This window comes from Phocoena sinus, chromosome 9, assembly GCF_008692025.1.
Source record: "Phocoena sinus isolate mPhoSin1 chromosome 9, mPhoSin1.pri, whole genome shotgun sequence".
Lineage (NCBI taxonomy): Eukaryota > Metazoa > Chordata > Mammalia > Artiodactyla > Phocoenidae > Phocoena > Phocoena sinus.
Genome location: NC_045771.1, coordinates 34,772,015 through 34,793,129, shown reverse-complemented (window position 1 = coordinate 34,793,129; position 21,115 = coordinate 34,772,015). Strand labels below are relative to the sequence as shown.

The following is a 21,115-nucleotide window of genomic DNA, read 5'->3' as shown; positions in this document are numbered from 1 at the left end:
AGAGAAGGCCACATGCTGGAAGAGGCACACAAATGAAAAATGAAAAGACTTTTACTTATTTGCACTCCATATACATGTGGGCAAAAGCACTTTATTTAACCATTCTTGAGTTTACCTGACCATGATAGACATAACTGGAAGGAGAAATTGAATCTTATTTTTATAATTTAGTATTAAATATTTTTACCAAAGTAAAATAAGGAGAATGCCAACCCAGATGAAGAAATTACACCACAGCATGAAATATACTAAGCCCTTGAAATTGGGTTGCACCTTCAACTACTGACCATGTTTTCCAACTAACTGCCCTTCTAAGTGCATGAAAAGAACAGGCCTGCATGCACTCTGAGGAAGTAAGGTTAAGAGTGTGGGCATGGTTACAATAAATCTTTTATTTTCCTTAAGGGAAAGTGAGAACACAATCACCCACCACCACAAACTATGCAGTAGAGTTTCCCACATTTGGAGAAATTGCAGGGTTCGGTATATCTGGAATGTAATGCATAAACCTCACCCTGGGAAAATCACCCTCATGATCAGGTAAGTATCAATAAGTCCTTTTAGTTTTCCAGACTTGAAGTCATACCCTTATATCTTCTTGGGGACAGAAGAAAGTCTACTACCTCACTTTATCCCCAACCCTGGCTCATCATGGCTAAAAATCCCAGATATTTCTAACTCATCTATCTTCTTCCACTTTCTTCTCTCTCAGTCTTTCATTTTCACCCTATGTATCTATGTCAGGTAGACGAGCTTTCCCGAACACCACCCATCTTAACACTCCTATGCTTAAGAATCAAATATGGCTCTTTGTTGTCAGTCAAACAAAGTACAGTCATGTTAGCCTGGCACTTTATTTTTCAATGGTCTCTCTATCTACCAGCACCCATTTCCACTCCCATATCTTCACCTTATTCCACACATTTCAAGGTCTTTTCCACTTTCTCTCTCTCTCACCTCATCTCCACCAGGAGTGCATCTCCATCTATTTTGCTCCCTCCTCCAGTGTTTCTCAACCATGGTACCAAAATTTCTGTTGCCTGGAGAGATTCTGATATGCCCCTCTTTCCCTCACCCCATTAAGAATCATAGTTTTTGTTTATCCTACTAGATAGGGATTTGTAAAGCTTTACTTTCCTTGATTTGCATCATGAAAGCCAGTCACTGGTTTTGATCTCTTCTTAAATATAAAATTGTTGTAATATCGAAGATGTTTTTTTTTTTCATATAACACCCTTCCTCTCCACTTCGAAGAAGCTGATATTCTCCCTTCTTTGAAAATCACAAACATATTTAAGTCCTTGCAGGTCAGCATAATCTCAATCTTCCCTAAATGTCATCTTTATTCTCCCTTCTTTGAACTTTTTTTTTTTTTTTTTTTTTTTTGCGGTACGCGGGCCTCTCACTGTTGTGGCCTCTCCCGTTGCGGAGCACAGCCTCCGGACGCACAGGCTCAGCCGCTCCGTGGCATGTGGGATCTTCTCGGAGCGGGGCACGAACCCGTGTCCCCTGCATCGGCAGGCGGACTCTCAACCACTGCGCCACCCGAGAAGCCCCTTCTTTGAACTTTTATGGCACTTATAAATGACACATACTTACTACTTATTTCAGGTGTGTTATTTTTAATTCTTCAATGAAATGAATAAACTTCTTAAAAACAGCAGTCATGTCATATTTCTCAATATTTCCTTCCAGCCCAATGACAAACATATGATAAATATTAAAGTTCATATTATCGATTATTCTGCTCAATAATTGGAAATATCTATCATAAAAATGTGCCTGCCTGAATTATGACTGCTCACTAGTGTTTGTAAAAACCAAACACACAGATAATCCATGTATTTATGAAAGGAAAACTACAGTCTTCAGGCTCTGGGCAAATTTTTTACACATGCAAAAATACTCAGAAAAATAACATTAGGGATAATGAACTGTATGTTTCTGAGTTGGATGAGGTTTTCAAGGTAATCACTACCATATATTTAGTGACAATTTCTCTCAGTGCCTAACAGTTTCTGGGAATCTGTGGATGGTTTACTCATTAAACTGTTGCTTACAATCTATTCCCAACTTGTTTTTCCTACACGAATTTATCCCTTCACAAATTATCCCTTGTTCAGAAAAAAATGTATATGAGCAATACTTTCCACTCATCTTGCCAAACCTGTTAAGAAACATTCCATTTGTTCTTCCAAAGCTAATGTTTACCCTTACTAATAGACGTGACTTTCATCTGAAGTCTGATATTTTACAAGTTTTCATTTACCATTTTAGAAGTAATATCTTCCCCATGTTACACAGGTATTCATCACCATTACTTTCACTGAATTCTGTATCAAATATGATTATGAAACAAATCACTGGAATATACTGATAAGAAACAAATTATTTTCAAACTACTTTAGCATGCACTTAGAGTACCCTGCATTTTTACAGGTATGTGGAAAATTCTACACTGTTGAAAGAATGCTTTTTTTTTTTTGAGAAAACAAGCTTTGTTTTCCAAATAAAGTTTAATAATATATTCAGAAATGATATTCTCCTGTCCTTGGTTTTCAAGTACTTAAGGAAAAACAAATGACTTCTGGAATTTTGTTTACTCACATGGGTTTTGAAATATATTATTACTCCATAAGGTCTTTTTTAGGGAAAAAAGTAAACATTTTTCATTTCTTGATAATTCAAACAACTTACAACACATTCACTTGTTCTTTCATAGAACACCAGGTTTGACCTCATATATGTGTAACACATGATCTTCCAAGATAATGAATGTTTTTAAGCATTTTTTTGATTTATGTTGTTGGCTCACCAACCATTCCCAGGGAAAATGAGGTGGAATACCTCTAAATATGCCCTTCTCACCTTCCTCCTCACATCTCTCTTTCCTGCCAAAATCTTGTTTTCACAGTTGTATTTTGTTACTGATGTTCACTCTGTGTGGTCCCTTTCTAACAAGAAAATAGAGAAACACCCTGGTTGATTTTCTTTCTTACTGTAATTTGAGACCCTTGGGAATTTGGAGGGCCAGTTATTTGCTCTCCATGGCCCTCTTTCTTTCTTTCTTCCATAGAACTCAGCTTACTGGATGGATATAGAACATCAGGTGCCCATGACTGGGGGATGGAGCAGACGCTTACCCCAGTGCTTTTCTCTAGGTGTGTTCACATGTGCAGTCCAACCATTATGGATGAATTGTCAGATTAGTCAGTGAAACAATTTGTTCTTTCTAATGAATTAATTGGCTGGTTAGTTAAAATAGCAATCCACAATCCTCAACTGATAGGGTAAAATGGTGATTTGTATAAGGATAACCTAAATTATTTATGAAAAAATGTAGAGCAGTGTCATGCTCCGTATGCATCCTGGAAAATACAAACGTAATGTCATCTGGCTCTGCCATTGCACAGAGAGCATGTTAAGTGGACGACATTCTTGCTTTTAATTTATCACTCAGACATACTGTATGAGTGAAGCTTTAAGTGAATACTTCTAAAATATTACTGTGTTGAAATATAGATCAATGGAACAGGATAGAAAGCCCAGAGACAAGCCCATGCACCTATGGTCACCCTATCTTTGATAAAGGAGGCAAGAATATACAATGGAGAAAAGACAGCCTCCTCAATAACTGGTGCTGGGAAAACTGGACAGGTACATGTAAAAGAATGAAATTAGAACACTTCCTAACACCATACACAAAAATAAACTCAAAATAGATTAAAGACCTAAATGTAAGGCCAGACACTTTAAAACTCTTAGAGGAAAACTCAGGCAGAACACTCTATGACATAAATCACAGCAAGATCCTTTTGGACCCATCTCCTAGAGAAATGGAAATAAAAACAAAAATAAACATATGGGACCTAATGAAACTTCAAAGCTTTTGCACAGTAAAGGAAACCATACACAAGACAACCCCCAGAATGGGAGAAAATATTTGCAGACGAAGCAACTGTCAAAGGATTAATCTCTAAAATTTACAAAGCAGCTCATGCAGCTCAATATCAAAAAAACAAACAACCCAATCCAAAAATGGGCAGAAGACCTAAATAGACATTTCTCCAAAGAAGATATACAGATTGCTAACAAACACATGAAAGGATGCTCAACATCACTAATCATTAGAGAAATGCAAATCAAAACTACAATGGGGTATCACCTCCACCGGTCAGAATGGCCAGCATCAAAAAATCTACAAACAATAAATGCTGGAGAGGGTGTGGAGAAAAGGGAACCCCCTTGCACTGTTGGTGGGAATGTAAATTGATACAGCCACTATGGAGAACAGTATGGAGGTTCCTTAAGAAATTAAAAATAGAACTACCATATGACCCAGCAATCCCACTACTAGGCATATACCCCAGGAAAACCATAATTCAGAAAGAGTCATGTACCACAATGTTCACTGCAGCACTATTTACAATAGCCAGGACATGGAAGCAACCCAAATGCCCACCAACAGATGAATGGATAAGGAAGATGTGGCACATATATACAATGGAATATTACTCAGCCATAAAAAGGAACAAAATTGAGTTATTTGTAATGAGGTGGATGGACCTGGAGTCTGTCATACAGAGTGAAGTAAGTCAGAAAGAGAAAAACAAATACTGTATGCTAACACATACATATGGAATCTAAAAAAAAAAGGTTCTGAAAAATGTAGGGGTAGGACAGGAATAAAGACACAGATGTAGAGAATGGGCTTGAGGACATGGGGAGGGGGACGGGTAAGCTGGGATGAAGTGAGAGAGTGGCTTTGACATATATACACTACCAAATGTAAAATAGATAGCTAGGGGGAACCAGCCGCATAGCACGGGGAGATCAGCTCTGTGCCTTGTGACCGCCTGGAGGTGTGGGATAGGGAGCGTGGGAGGGAGACGCAAGAGGGAGGGGATATGGGGATATATGTATACGTATAGCTGATTCACTTTGATATACAGCAGAAACTAATACAACATTGTAAAGCAATTATACTCCAATAAAGATGTTAAAAATAAATAAAATAAAATATTACTGTGTTGAATGAGATTCAAATTTGGAAAAAAATCAATTCTTTTAAAGGAGCAGGAACATTGGAAGTTAAAAAAAACAAAACCCTAGAAATTATGAGTTTAGCTTAAAACTTGGTCATTAACACATCCCTTTGGAATATAACAGAGAACAATACATTCTCACATCCCTACAGTGCCCTTGGTTCTTCAATCCTAGAGCACTTAATAACAAATACAGTTCAAATTAGCAACAGAGCAATAGATTTCCTAAAGGAATTACTGTAGACAAATGAAAGGAAAACAAATCAGCTTAAAGTTTAGATTGAAGAAATGAACCATGGGGCTTTCTTTATTTAATTTGACAATGTCTTCCAAGTCAGAGGCCATGTGACTACAGATATACAACTGAGTTAGTAGCCGGCTGCTAAGAACAGCCACAACATAACTGATCTTCATATTATGCACTAGGTACAGGCACCAAGAGCTTAGTGTACATTAACTTCTTCAGTCCTCACAATGATCCTGTGACACAGTGTATTAGTTTCTTTGTGATGCTATAACAAATTGCCACAAGTTGAAAACTTAAAAAACAGAATCCATTTTCAAAATTTTGGAGGCTAGAGCCCTCAAATCCAGCAAAGATGCACTACCTCTGAAGGCTCCTGGGGAGAATCCCTTCTAAGGATACTGTCATTGGATTTAGGGCTTACCTTGATATTCCAGGATTATCTCCTCATCTCAAGATCTTTAGCTTAATTATATCTGCAAAGACCGTTTTCCAAATTAAAGTAACATTCACAGGATCCAGGGATTAGGATGTGGACATATTTTTTGGAGGCCACCACTGAATGCACTATAGGTAGGTAGTATTACTACCTCCATTTTGCAAATGAAGAAAATGAAGCACACTAGCCAACATTTATTGGACTACATGCCAATATTTAATATTCATAAACATCCCATGAGGTAGGTACAATTCTTCTTATTGGCATTTTACAGATAAGGAAACTGGGGCTGAGAGAATTTGCTTAATATCTCACAGCTTATAAATGATGAAGCCAGGATTCAAATGCAGGAATGCATGATTCTAGAGCCTACAACACTCCAACACTGAGCAACCCTATTCCTCCAACTTCTACCATGTACATTAGGAGGATCAAAGGCGGTGGGAATATCACAGGGTATTGAGATAAATTATGAGACTTCAAATTGCTACTCTGCTACTTACTTGCAAGCACAATGACCTTCTGGAATTAGTTTCCTTAAACATAAAACAGAAATGTTAATTATAATAATTTACCTATCTCACAAGTTACCCCTTCTACCCCATGAGTGCTGAATATTTTTTATTAATGTTATTGAGGAATAACTTAGGTACAGCAGACAGCAGCCACTTAAATTGAACATATTGTTCAATTCAATATGCTTTGAAAGTTGTATATACTTGTGTGAAACCACTACCATAGTCTAGACACAGATTTCCACCACTCCTAAAAGATGATTCCTGACCCTTTGAAGTCTATCCCTTTTTCCGTCCATGACTCCAGGCAACCACTGATCTGCTTTTCCATTTCATTAAAATTCAATCGTATGATCTATATTCTGGGTCTGGCTTCTTTCACTCAGCATAATGTTTTCAAGGCTCATCTGTGTTGTTGCATGTATCAAAAAATCTGTGCCCTTTTATTGCTGAGTAGTATTTCATTGTATGGATACAACACATTTTGTTTATCCATTCACCTGCTGATGGACATTTGGAGTATTTCCAGTTGTTAGCCATTGTGAATAAAGCAGCTAGTTATAAGAATTTGTTTACAAATTTTTGTGAAAACATATGTTTTTACTTCTCTTGGGTAAATAGCTAGGAGAAGAGCGTCTGAGTCGTATGATAGGTAGAGGTTTAAATGTTAAAATGCCAAACAGTTTTTCAAATTAACTGCACCAACTTACATTCTGACCTCATTTGTTAAACTTGGCATTTTTGGCAATCAAGAATGTATAAGGGGCTTCCCTGGTGACGCAGTGGTTGAGAGTCCGCCTGCCGATGCGGGGGACACGGGTTCGTGCCCCGGTCCGGGAGGATCCCACATGCCGCGGAGCAGCTGGGCCCATGAGCCATGGCCGCTGAGCCTGTGCGCCCGGAGCCTGTGCTCTGCAACGGGAGAGACCACAACAGTGAGAGGCCCGCGTACCGCAAAAAAAAAAAAAAGAATGTATAAGAAGATACCAAAGTAGTTCAGGTAGATGATGGTAAGGGCCCAACTAATGTGGAGGTTTTTAAGGGTGGAGGATTTGTCTTTAAGAATGCTCTTCCTTGGAGGAAAATATGTATAAAACCTGGTGATTTACTCTTTATTGAATGTATGCCATGAGGAATGAGTAAGGAAGGCTCCCAGTTTGCTAGTAAAGTCAGTGGTCTCAATTTGAGCTTATACTGTATCCATACTTGGTATTCATACTTGGTTTTAAGACGAGCCCATGATTGTTTTGTATACAAGTAACTCACCAGAAGTCTATCTGTGGAAGAGACATGGAGACCTCTTACTAGTTAGAGAGTCATAAGGGAAGTACAACGCAGTAAGACTCACAGATTTGATTCACTAACAAAGACTTATTTGTTAGAGAGAGGAAAACAGCTTATTTTCTGTCTCTCAGATTTATCTTTGGCCCCTTTTCCTTTGGACTATTCTATAAGTTCTAGGGGGGAAAATCGTTTAAATAAAAAACTCTGCAAAATCTGTAAAGGATCAAGAGCCATTGCCATTTGGCCCTCTTTGCTTTGTCTCATCTGATTTTTGTTTCTCTGTTTCCCCTTTCCTACCTTCTTTTGAGCTGATAGACTTTGGGAATTCAATGTTAATTCTTCTTCTGACTTTTAGCTATACCTCCATGCATTTTTTAATGGTTGCTCTAGGGATTATATTGTGTATCATCAATTTATCAGAGTCTACTTAGAATTAATATTCTACTTCTCATAAATTATAGGTAACCTGAAATAGCACAGTCCTATTTACCTTCTGTTCTTTGTGCTAGTGTTCTACATATTAACAGATGTAAAAACCTCACAACGTAAGTTACGTTTCCTTTAAAGAGCCTTATGATGTTTAAATTGAGAGAAGAAAAACAGGTATGATATTTTGTAATCTCCCACATATATGCCATTACTGCAGGTCTTCATTACTTTCTGAAGATCAGAACTTCCATTTGGTATCTTCACCCTTCTGCCTGAAGAACTTTAGCATTTCTCATAGTACAGATCTGCTGGTTTCAGATTCTCTCCGTTATCTTGAATATGATCTTAAAGTTATCTCTAAATATCTTCATTTACTTTTGATTTTTGAGGGGTATTTTCACTGGAAATAAAATTCTAGGTTAACAGATTTTTATTTTCCTTTCATTACTTTGAAGATCATACAATTGCTCTCTGGCCTCCTTTTTTTCTTTTTCTGATTAGAAGACAGATATCATTTGTATCATTAGCTCCATGTGTGTAATGTGTTTATTTTTCTCTGGATGGTGTCTTCAGATTCAGCAGTTTGACTATATGTACTCAGTGTGCTTTTCTTGATATTAATCCTGCCTGGGTCTGTTGAGCTTCTTGAATCTGTAAATTAATGGTTTTCATCAACTTCAAGAGGTTTTTGGTCATTATTTCTTCAAACAGTTTTTTTTTCCTCTACTCTATTCTCTCCTCTTCTGGGACTCTAATACCATGTATTGCCAATAACTGCTTGATTTTATCCCACAATTCACTAATACACATTAATTTTTCTTCAATTTTTTCTGTTCTTCAGATCGTATAACTTCTATTGATCTGTCTTTCTGTTTACTGACTTCCATCTGCTATCACTAATCTGATGAGTCAATTCAGTATTTTTTTAATTTCAGTTATTGCACTTTTTCAGTTCTAAAATTTCAATTTCAGTTCGGGTTCTTCTTTATAGTTTTCTTTTCTCTGCCAAGATTTACCATCACTTCATTTATCTATAATTTTAAGTCCTGAACATATTTATACTAGTTGTTTGCCTGCTGATTCCAAATTTAGGTCATCTTGGGTTCAATTTCTATTCACTCTCTTTTTCCTGAGTATAAATAACTTTTTTCTGTTTCTTCGTATTTCTATCAGCTTCGGACTGTGTGCATTCGTCCATGAATACAAGCAGTTTATATTATACATATTGATAACATAATCTATAACCATATTGTATAACATTTCTATAATACATTATAGAAACACTTGATCCTCTTGTATTTCTCTGAAGTGTGTTTACTTTGTTCTAGTTGGCAGTTAATTTGGCTAAAGCCAAACTCTGTGGTCTTTCAAGGACTGATTACCCTCTAGCTTTCACCTAACTTTGGTTCTTCTCCAATGTCTTCAAGTATATATATTTTTAAATATTTTGTCTAAATTTTATATTGTTACTTGTGAAAGGATTAGTCCAGTTAACCTATTACCAAAAGACTGATGATTCATCTAGTACCATTTTAACAGTTTATAACACGAAAGACAGATATTTGCTCCCCATTTGCCCTAGAACCTCATGAATTTTAGTGCATTTGTAGTACTATTTATGTTGCTGCATCAGGATCACCAGCAATATGATGGTGATCCTGATCACATCCTATTAGCATCTCACAGAACATACTTTGGGCAAAACATGTTATTTTTTCACTTGAATATTATGTTGCCATTTTTGGGTTTTGGTGTCATCTGTCTACCCCATTAGATCATAAGCCACTCTTTCACCCTTTTCCTCTTTAGCAAAGATTAAAGCATCTGACACCTCATAAGGCCTTAATAAAAGCTCCTTGAGGCAAGAACTAATCTGCTATAATAGAGATATGATTGAAGTACTAGGAGCCCAAGTGATGTAACTCTCCCTGGAGAAGCTAAGGATTTTTCTGGGATGATATTGGGTCTTAGAGGAAGAATAGAGTTTGACAGACAATGTGGTAGGGCTTTACCCCTTAGGTAATGGTGAGCCAACAAAATCTAAAACCTAGACGTGACAAATTTTTTTTTTTTTTTTTTTGCGGTACGCGGACCTCTCGCTGTTGTGGCCTCTCCCGTTGCGGAGCACAGGCTCTGGACGCACAGGCTCAGCGGCCATGGCTCACAGGCCCAGCCACTCTGCAGCATATGGGATCCTACCAGACCGGGGCACGAACCCATGTCCCCTGCATCGGCAGGCGGACTCTCAACCACTGCGCCACCAGGGAAGCCCGACAGTGACAAATTTAATTAGCTTTAATTTTAGGAAGTTAGGTCTGCCAACTGTTTATAGGATCGATAAGAGACAGAGAGAGGTACATGAACAGTAGGAGATTATTCCAATTGTTGAAGGAAAACATGATTATGGTAGTGATCAAACAAAGAAAAAGTAATAGTGATATTTGAGAATCATTTCTCAGTTACTTTCAAGTAGGATTTGGTGACCAGCCATATCTGGATGGTGAAGGAGAAGAGAGTCAAGATTGGATCAAGGATTTCAGCTTGGAGGATTAAGAGAAAGGTGATTTACTCATTCATTCAACAAACATTCAGTGACTACGGTATTCCAGACATCACTGTCCTAGGTCCTGGGGGTGTAGCAGTGAATAAAATGACAAAAATACTCCCTCTCTGAAGGGAAGTTGTTAGACAAAAATAAATAAGGAAAAATGTGTAGTATGTCAGATAGTGTTAGGGATATTGAAAAAAATAAAGGAGGCGAGGAGGATAGGGGATGCTGCTAGTGGATTACATTTTTAAATAGGTTGCCTGGGAAGATCTTACTTAGAAGAGATCAAAAAAAGAGGAAGGTGAGAGAGTTAGCCATGTAGATATCCGGGAGGAGAGCATTACAGGCAGGAAAAACAGCAAGTGTAAAGACCTTGAGTTGTGTTCAGTAACTGCAGTAAAGAAAAGAGTCTTAGTAACAGATGTCTGTGTGAGTAAGTATATGTGTACAATAATGAGAGATGTTGGCCTCTCTTTTACACAAGGTAGGAGTGGAGTACCTAAAGGAACACTCAAATGTATCTGGACTAACTTATAAGGCTCTATCTTGATCAGGAGCAAGATCTGTGCAGGAGAAAAAATTTGGAAGTCATTGCCAAATACAGTAAGTACTCCAAATCCAGGGTTCATTCCTCCATACCAGGAGAAAGCAATTTAAGTAAATAGTACTTTTGTGTGAAAAGTGCCAATTTGTGCCATGTTGACAATTGCACTTAAAAAATAAAGGTTTGGATTTTAGAGTTAGTCCTGAGGTTGGCACACTCCATGGACTTCCTAAAATGAAAACACATGGTCACAGAACTATAAAGAAATCTCATATAGGCCTAACCCTTACATGCTAAAATCATGGGCTCAGATGTGGGTTACGCTCATCATCGAAATGTCACTTATCCTATGTCATTAGTGTAGTTGACATGAGGGTGCTACTTTAGCTTCAACTGTGGTAGGAAAGCAGGCCTAATGCCCAGGGACATCTGGTTTAGCAGTGCATTGGAACTCCAGAAGGTTCACTCCAGATTTGCACAGCCTAATATGCTCCTAGAACTGGAAATGGGACACTTTTTTTCCACTACCATTTTGACATCTAAGAAAATAGGAACTTGCTAAGAACAGGAACAAAAAAGTTCTTCTCAATTTATTACCTCATTCTTGAAAGTTATATTTGACTATGCATAATAAACATTCAGTGCAAACAAAACCAAGTGCCTGGTGAAACACAATGCAGTTTATGCATTCTTACCCTTTTTTTCCTGCCATTCATTGAATAGAGACTTTGCTACAGAGAAATTCTTGCAGGGTTTCTGTACACATGCATGTTACAAGAAGAATTGTGTTTGGGGCAGCCCAATAATTGCTTCAGAATCTCATTAAATTTGAATATATATTTATTTGAATCTCTTTGCTGCAGGAGGAGAGTGGGGATGGGGTAGAGGAGTGGGTGGCCTACTTTGGAGTCTCCCACAATGGGATGGGAGAATCATGTTCAGGGCTGAAGCAAAAGCAAAGAGTGTACCTGAGCAAAGGATTTGCCAAACCAGCCCTGGATAATGGACAAAACCACAATCTAAGCAGGGAAATTGAGACTCACACTGCCCAGAAGGGAGTCAGAAAGACTACAGGTGGGACGAGGGCAAGTACAAAACTGGGGCACAGAGTCAAGAGTTTGCATCCTGGAAGAGGAGACAGAGCATGAACAGGTCAGGACCAATGAGGAGTTACTGGGACTGGAACCCAACAATAAGGTAGATATCAGCTGTCACTTGTGATTTTCTATTAGGGAGCATAGCACTTAGACAGGCTGTTAAGGATTTGTTAGTAAACGTGAGCTATCCATTTGTAAGAGACATTGGGATAGTTATGATCTTTTGTATAGATTATTCTTTTCAGTTTTTTTTAGTTTCATCTCAGAACCCTTTGTTCTAGGTTTTTCCTTTATCTAGAATGTCCTTAGCACCTAGCCATCCCATGAATGGCATTCCTACCTTCTATTCAAACCTCACCTAAAATATCACTTCAAGAAGCTAGACTACATAGTCTAAAAAAGCCATCTAGAACCTCCTGTGTAACATCTCTTTATAGGATCTACCAACACTAGCTGCCTTTTCCTTTTTCTATCCATCTCTTCTTCATTTCCTTCCTCTGCCCACTTCCTCACAGTAGACTGCAAGTTCCATGAGAGTGTGGACCTTGGCTGACTCATTTACTATGGTAGCTTCAGCACACAGAACAGTATGTGATTTTAGCTAAATTCTGAAACAAGACAAGGATGTCCACTCTCACCACTTCTATTCAACATAGAACTGGAAGTCCTAGCCACAACAATCAGACAAGAAAAGGGAATAAAAGGTATTCAAATTGGAAGGGAAGAGGTAAAATTGTCATTATGTGCAGATGACATGATGCTATATATAGAAAACCCTAAAGACTCCACACAAAAACTTCTAGAACTGATAAATGAATTCAGCAAGGTAACAGAATACAAAATTAACATACAGAAATTAGTTACATTTTTTTACACTAACAATGAAATATCAGAAAGGAAATGTAAAAAAAAAAATTCCTTTTAAAATTGCACCACCCGCCCCCCCCCCCCCGGCAAAAAACCAAACCTTTGAAATAAACCTGACCAAGGAGGTGAAAGACTTCCAGGCTGAGAACTATAAAACATTAATAGAAGAAATTAAGGATGATTCAAAAAATGGAAAGATATCCCATGCTATTAGATTGAAAGAATTAATACTGCTAAAGTGGCCATACTACACAAAGCAATCTACACATTTAATGTGATCCCTATCAAATTACCCATGACATTTTTCACAGAACTAGAGCAAATAATCCTAAAATGTATATGGAACCATAAAAGGCTTAGAATTGTCAAAGCAATCCTGAGGAAAAAGAACAAAGCAAGAGGCATAATCCTCCCAGACTTCAGACAATACTACAAAACTACAGTAATCAAAACAGTGTGGCACATGCACAGAAATGGATATATGGATCAATGCAACACAACAGACAGCCCAGAAATAAACCCACACACCTAAGGTCAATTAATCTTTGACAAAGGAGGCAAGAATATAAAATGGGAAAATGACAGTCTCTTCAGCAAGTCGTGGTGGGAAAGTTGGACAGCTGCATGTAAATCAATGAAGTTAGGACATACCCTCATACCATGCACAAAAATAAACTCAAATGGCTTAAAGACTTAAACATAAGACATTACAGCATAAAACTCCTGGAAAAGATCATAGGCAAAACATTCTCTGACATAAATCATACCAATGTTGTCTTAAGTCAGTCTCCCAAGGCAATAGAAATAAAAACAAAAATAAATGAATGGGACCTAATCAAACTAACAAGCTTTTGCACATCAAAGGAAACTATAATAAAATGCAAAGTCAACCTATGGAATGGGAGAAAATATTTGCAAATGATGCAACTGACAAGGGTTTAATTTCCAAAATATACAAATAGCTCATACAACTTAACAACAAAAAACAAATAAGCCAATCGAAAAATGGGCAGAAGACCTAAATAGACATTACTCCAAAGAAGACATACAGATGGCCAGCAGGCACATGAAGAGATGTTCAATGTTGCTAATTGTTAGAGAAATGCAAATCAAAACTACAATGAGGTACCACCTCACACTGGTCAGAATGGCCATCATTAAGAAGTCTACAAAAAACATATACTGGAGAGGGTGTGGAGAAAAGGAAGGCCTCCTGTACTGTTGGTGGGAATGTAAATTCACGCAGCCAGTATGGAAAACAGTATGGAGGTTCCTCAGAAAACTAAAAATAGAACTACCATATGATCCACCAATGCCTCTCCTGGGCATATACTCAGACAAAATTATAATTCAAAAATTTACATGCACATCTATGTTCATAGCAGCACTACTCACAATAGCCAAACATGGAAAAAACCCTAAATGTCCATCAACAGATGAATGGGTAAAGAAGATGTGGTACACATATACAATGGAATACTAATCAGCCATAAAAAAAAAAGAATGAAATAATGCAGCAATATGGATGCAACTAGAGATTATCATACTAAGTGAAGTAAAACAGAAAGAGAAAGATATCACTTATCTGTGGAATCTAAAATATGACACAAACAAACATATCTACAAAACAGGAACAGACTCACAGACATAGAGAACAGACTTGTGGTTGCCAAGGGGGAGAGGGGTTAGGGGAGGGATGTGTTGGGAATTTGGGGTTAGTAGATGCAAACGATTACATATAGAATGGATAACAACAAGGTCCTATTGTATAGCATGAGGAACTATATTCAATATCCTGAGATAAACCATAATGGAAAAGAATATTAAAAAGATATACACACATATATGTATAACTGAGTGTCTTTGCTGTTCAGCAGAAATTAACATAACATTGTAAATCAACTATACTTCAATTAAAAAAAAAGAAGAGTATGTGATTCTTAATATTCCTCAATAAAGATTTTAATCAAAGCATACATGAATGGATTACTGCTAGACTAACTAATGTTCCTTAAATTTGCTTAAGTTTTTTGCCTACTATAAAAAGGAGCTACCAAAGGATCTTGCTGCCCTATCCTAGGAGAATGGACCGATATTAATATTCTGCCAAATTGTCAGTTGTCCCTTAAAGGTATCTCTATTTTATATCATAGGAAATAAGTTGTGCTAGTCATGCATTTCTTAGTAGTAAAAAGCTACATGAAAGACCACTCCTAACTCTTCTTATTTATTCTAACCCTCCAGCATTATATGACTTTAAGATTCTTCTAAGAAAGGGGAAAGCAGACAACAACTGGAAGGTCTTGGGAAAGCATCTCCTTCATCCTGTATCTGATATTTAAGTGGTTGATATGAAGAATACCAAAGAAAGAAATGTTAGTTAGGATTCTCATACACAGAAAGGTTTAATTTTATTTCTAAATAAAAAGGATTAAAATCTTAAAAAAAATTTATGTGTACCTGACCATTTAAAGAATCTAAATCTAAAGTCAAAATTAGTAGTAAACTCTTTTGTAGCCTCTGCTTTACCTATTTACAAATTCTCCCCCTTAACCCTGAGATTCTCCCCTACAATCACCTGGGGGCACTTTTGCATATTTCAGATGCCAGCCCAGGCTCACAGATTGAACTGATCCAGGTGAGGCTAAGGCATTTACGCAGAGCCTTAAATTCTTGACATAGCTAACCTTTAGAAACAATAATTATTGTTATGATAGGGAGAGACTGAAAATTATATAAATATCTTTAAAATGTTGTCACAGCAGATTTAATGATATAAAAAATGTTGATGACATATAGTGTGAAAAGCTTAGGTTCACATTAAAGAACAAAAAGCGAAGGTTAAAACAGATGTATTATTTTTAAAGTTTCCATAGCATGTGCTTTACTTTTCACTCAAAAATAAAGTTAGCAGAATTTGACTTCTCTGTGATTCTTAATTGGTTTTTGTTTCTGGACTGTGTGTGAACCATAATACAAAAGAGAGAGAGAGAGAGAAAAAGTTCTCAGGACAAGTATCATTGTCTGGGATTCCTCTTAGGATGGATTTGGATGCTGAATTTGGAGGAGGCTCACCTTAGCCAGCTATCTCGAGGTGCAGAGCTCTCGGAACACAGACCCGCTGACTGGAGAGGAAGTGGACGATGGGCATATGTCACCATTATCTTAAACTCTGGGGTACAAAAGTTTTTAAGTTCTAAAACCTCAAATGCTACTAAAAATGGAACAGATGATAATCCAGCACCTCAGGTACCTCGATCCAAGGAAGAACAAGGAGTAATTAAATTTGCCCGATAAAACTGAGGAGATTCTTTCTTCCCATATTTAAGAGGGTACAGGGAGAGAGAAGCCCTCAGTCTTTTGTCATCCTTTCTTGGGCCTGGGTCTGATTCCACAGGACAGGAGGAGTTCTGCTTTTGCCTATTAAGGTCTGTCATCACTTGCGTTTTTAGACTGAATTCAGAGAAAAACAAAACGTCACCCCTGGCAATTTAGCGATGATTCGCTCTGACTGACCATATTTTAAAGGTGAAGTAGTTCAGTCCCTGGGAGATTCTGGCACCAAATAGAATCTGATACGGTTCCAGCTGAGCCCATCACCACCACCATGTACTGCATCTCCACCTCAGACACGTCTCAGAGTGATTGTCTCCCAACCAAGCCAAGTCAAGAGGGGCCAAGTCAAAACACTAAGGGAGGGAACCCATGAACAGAGGACAAACTCTGTCATGTGAGTTCTAGAGACCTGTAGCGAGAAGGTCCTGGGTGCCAGGCTTTGCTCCCTCAGGTTGAATACACACTGACCCTAGGCCTGGCCCAGCCTAGCTCACTAATGTCCTAAGATTTTTAGGAATCCAGAAAAAAAACCTAATCTAATATAAACTGATCTAAACTGCACAGAGCCGATGAGGTTGAATTTTAATTATCTCCATTAGCGCTTCGTCAGGACTCAGAATTTTAGTGTCATAGTCCCAATTGATGGAAAGCAAGTGTTTGCAAAGACTGAGGCAGGAAGACAAAAGTTTAAATCTTTCATTAAAAAACAAAGACACTTTAAACAGTGCAAGTCCTCAATACTGGGCAGTAGGGTAGTGTATGTTGGGAGAATTTAGACCTTAGAGGGAATAGGAATGCATATGAAATAACCAACACAAGACTTCTCACATCTGCATTTTCTTTGCAGGACTTCTACTCAGTAAAAAAACAGGCATTGCTTTTCTATTCTATTCTATTCTAAATTTGGTCAAAGTTTACAAAGGGTGAAGCTGCAGTTGAAAATTCATTTTTCCAAGAGTAATGTCATTAGCAGAAAGACTTTCCTATAAGGAAAGGAACCAGGAAGCGACACATTAATTTTAACTTTCTAAATTACAGTTTGAAAAACAAAACAGAAAGAAAAAGTGGCTGAAACATTCATGCCACATGCAAAAGAGAGCAAACAAGAAAGAGGAATTTATTTCCCATTTTGAATGGGTAATAAGACTGAGAGGAGGGGAAAAATAACATTATATGGTAGGTGGCAATTTCTTTCAAACTAGTCATATACTAAGGTGTAAAATTGTACACGGTTTGGAGAAGTCCGCTGATTCTCAGATACTCGATTGGTTATGGGCAAACAGGTTAGTATAAACCGACTGAACAAAAGATGTCAGCATTCTTCCTCGTCAAATTAAAGAGGGCTGTAAAAGTAAACTTTTTAAGAAAACATCTTGGCAAGCGCGTCTCACCTGCTGTCGAGTTGGATCATTGTGATAGAACTTGCTGGTAAACATCATGCTACATTACGTATTTAAATGGGTATCACTTCTTTTTTTTCATTTGGCTAGAAGATGGTAATCGGCAGACAAGTGCTCTCCTGATGCTTATAGGAGGGAGTAAAATAGGAGATCAAATGCTTCTCACCCTCTACAAAGAACTGCCTGCAAATGTGTGGGTCTGTCAGAGTTCCAGAAAAATAGTGAACATTTCCCAACTGGTGAGGCGCTGCTCCTTTGACTCTGATGTCTGCCTCTTACCACGGTGTGCAAATTACTTAGCAACTGCCACATTATTTATAGGTATGAATTGCACAAATTAATCTCATAAATAATTCATTTGGGGGGCTGTGAATTAACAGTGTAGCACAGTAAAATAAAAATCTGTTTTTGCAAAGCAGATATCGATGGCTATTGTGAGTTAGATATGACTTTTTTCCCCAAACAATACTTTTAGAACACAGCATGTGGCCTTTTAAGGTTTAGAACCAAGATTCTGCAGAATGAGGAGAAGAATACAAGTATCCAGAAAATCCAGGGGAATGCCCTAAAAGATAGAGAATTGTGGCCAAAAAAGGGAATTTCTGGTGAAATTGTCCAGATAACTGCTTCACTTTTCCAATTCACTTTGGGTGTATAGGTAGACACTCCCATAATAAGTAGAACTTTTTAATGTGGACAAATAAAAATGTCTTTTTTTCTTAGTGAGAGCTCTGAAATATACAGACTCATAGGTAGAACTACTTTGGTAGGGAAGATAGCACAGGGTGACAAGTTGTCAAACTATTTCACCAATCAAAAAATAAGAATCTGACTCAGGTACCCCATAGATCATTTTTAAAACTTGAGACAGAAGGAAGAATCTCACTTCTCCACAGTAAGACATAAGAATGTCACCGCGGACCTAAGAGAAAGAGAGTCACAAGTTTGTTTGCTAGTAGACTCCTAGGGAGCTGAACACAAAAATCCAATAAATAATTAGCTCTCCTGTGACAGGCTTCTGAATTACTGTGATACATTAATTGGACAAAATTAGCATGAATTAAGGCAAATAAGTATAACATGTAATTTATTACTTACTAAGCATGGTGCTGCAGTGGAAGCTTCGGATTTCCCTTAAGATTGCTTTAACAGCTATAATGCATTCCTTAATTTACTCTGTGGAAAATCAATTTTTTCAGAGTTCATTAAGCACCAATATGTTACAATGCAACTCTCTAGAGCATAGAACCTCAATACATTATGCAAATCCATGCCAGTGTGGTACCAATATGTAAATAGCAGTAATATTGTCAGCCTCCTATTGATAAGTCTGACCAGAATGAGAAAACTTAGAACTTCTTGAATCTGTTGACATTGTGTGTGATGGGGCTGTGACATGCTGTCCTTTGCTAACTATCATGCCAATATTTCTCTGCAAGAAGCATCAAAGTTTTTGTCAATGGCTGGTAGCAGTGTCATTTCTTTTTAATTCCATGTCTTCTTGTCTATGCCAAACAACAAGTCAACAAGTGTTTAGTAAGTATATAGTTTGGGCTGAGTGCAGTCACTTTTAAATTTTAATTGATTATATATACATGTCTCATATACCTCATCTGAGCCAGAGAAATAAGTGAGGCTAACAAAGCCACAATTTCCTGGAAATAACTATCAATTCCCCAATTTATATACCACTAGTCTACATAGGTTACATTATTAACAATAAAAAAATGCAACACATGACTTGACTGAAAATAAATTTGTGAAAAGCAGTGTGTTCAAGACAAATGTAATCTAATGTAATTTGTTTGGCTCGAAAAATTATTATAAAAATGCATATCTGCAATGTCTGGTTTTTGAAGGGTTGATGATTTTTGTGCCCCAGTAGATAACAGTTCTATAACTCTTTATGATTTTTTTAAAAAAATTTTTTCCAGTTCAATTTCTAATTAATTTTCCAATATTTATTTCTCTGGATTATTCATAGCATTTAAAAAGTCAGCTAAATCTCAGTGTTCAGTGGTAGGATGCTACAGACCGAATTATGTCCTTCTCAAATTTATATGTTGAAGCCCTAACCACCAAAGTGATGATATTTGGAGATGGGGCCTTTGGGAGGTGATTAGGTTTAGATGAGGTCATGAGGGTGGGGCTTTCATGATGCAATTAGTGTCCTTATAAGAATATAAGAGACAATAGAGAGCGTACTTGTGCTCTTTCTCTCTCCACCATGTGAGAACACAGTGAAAATGTGGTCATTTGCAAGCCAGGAAGACAGCTTTCACCAGGATCCAACCATGCTGGTACCCTGATCTCAGGCTTTTAGTCTCCAGAACTGAGATAAATAAATTGCTGTTGTTGAAGCCACCCAGTCTATAGTATTTTGTTTTGGCAGCCTGAGCTGACCATGATATAGAGTAACATTTGGAACAATCTAAATGCATAAATAAATTATGTTTATTAAAAAATATTACGTAGAGTATTATTCCTTTCATTTTCTGTTTGTTGGTTGGTTTTTTTTAAATTGAAGTATAGTTGATTTACAATATTCTGTTAGTTTCAGGTGTACGGCATAGTGATTTTTTTGGCAGATTATATTCTATTATAGGTTATTACAAGACATTTGGTATAATTCCCTGTGCTCTACAGTAAATCCTTGCTGCTTCTCTATTTAGTGTATAGTAGTTTGTATCTGTTAATCCCATACTCCTAATTTGTTCCCCTCACCCCCGCTTTGGTAACCATAAGTTTGTTTTCTATGTTTGTGAGTCTGTTTCTATTTTGTATATAAATTCATTCATATTATTTTTTAGATTCCACATATGAGTGATACCATATAGGATTTGTCTTTCTCTGGCTGACTTATTTCACTAAACTAATATTCTCTAGATCCATCTATGTTGCTGCAAATGGCAATATTTCGTTGATTTTTATGGCTAATATTCCATTTTGTGTGTGTGTGTGTGTGTGTGTGTGTGTGTGCGTGCGTGCGGGTGGGTGGCTATGTGTGTATAACTTATCTCCACATCTTCTTAAGCCAGTTGTCTGTCAATGGGCACTTGGGTTGTTTCCATGTCCTGGCTATCATAAATAGTGCTGCTGTGAACATTGAGGTGCATGTTATCTTTTTGGATTAGAGTTTTGTTTTCTGGATATATACTCAGGAGTGGGATTGCTGGATCATATGATAGCTCTATTTTTAGTTTTTTGAGGAACCTCTGTACTGTTTTCCACAGTGGCTGCACAAATTTATATTCTAGCAGTATAGGAGGGCTCCCTTTTCTCCACATCCTCTCCAGCATTTATTGTTTGTAGACTTTTTAATGATGGCCATTCTGACTGGTGTGAGATGATATCTCATTGTGGTTTC

General features: G+C 37.4%; 1 pseudogene; it reads right to left on the bottom strand.

The window, feature by feature from the left end:
• Positions 1–401: 401 nt before the first annotated feature.
• Positions 402–548, bottom strand: LOC116759946 (annotated as a pseudogene).
• Between the last annotated feature and the right edge of the window lie 20,567 nt (positions 549–21,115).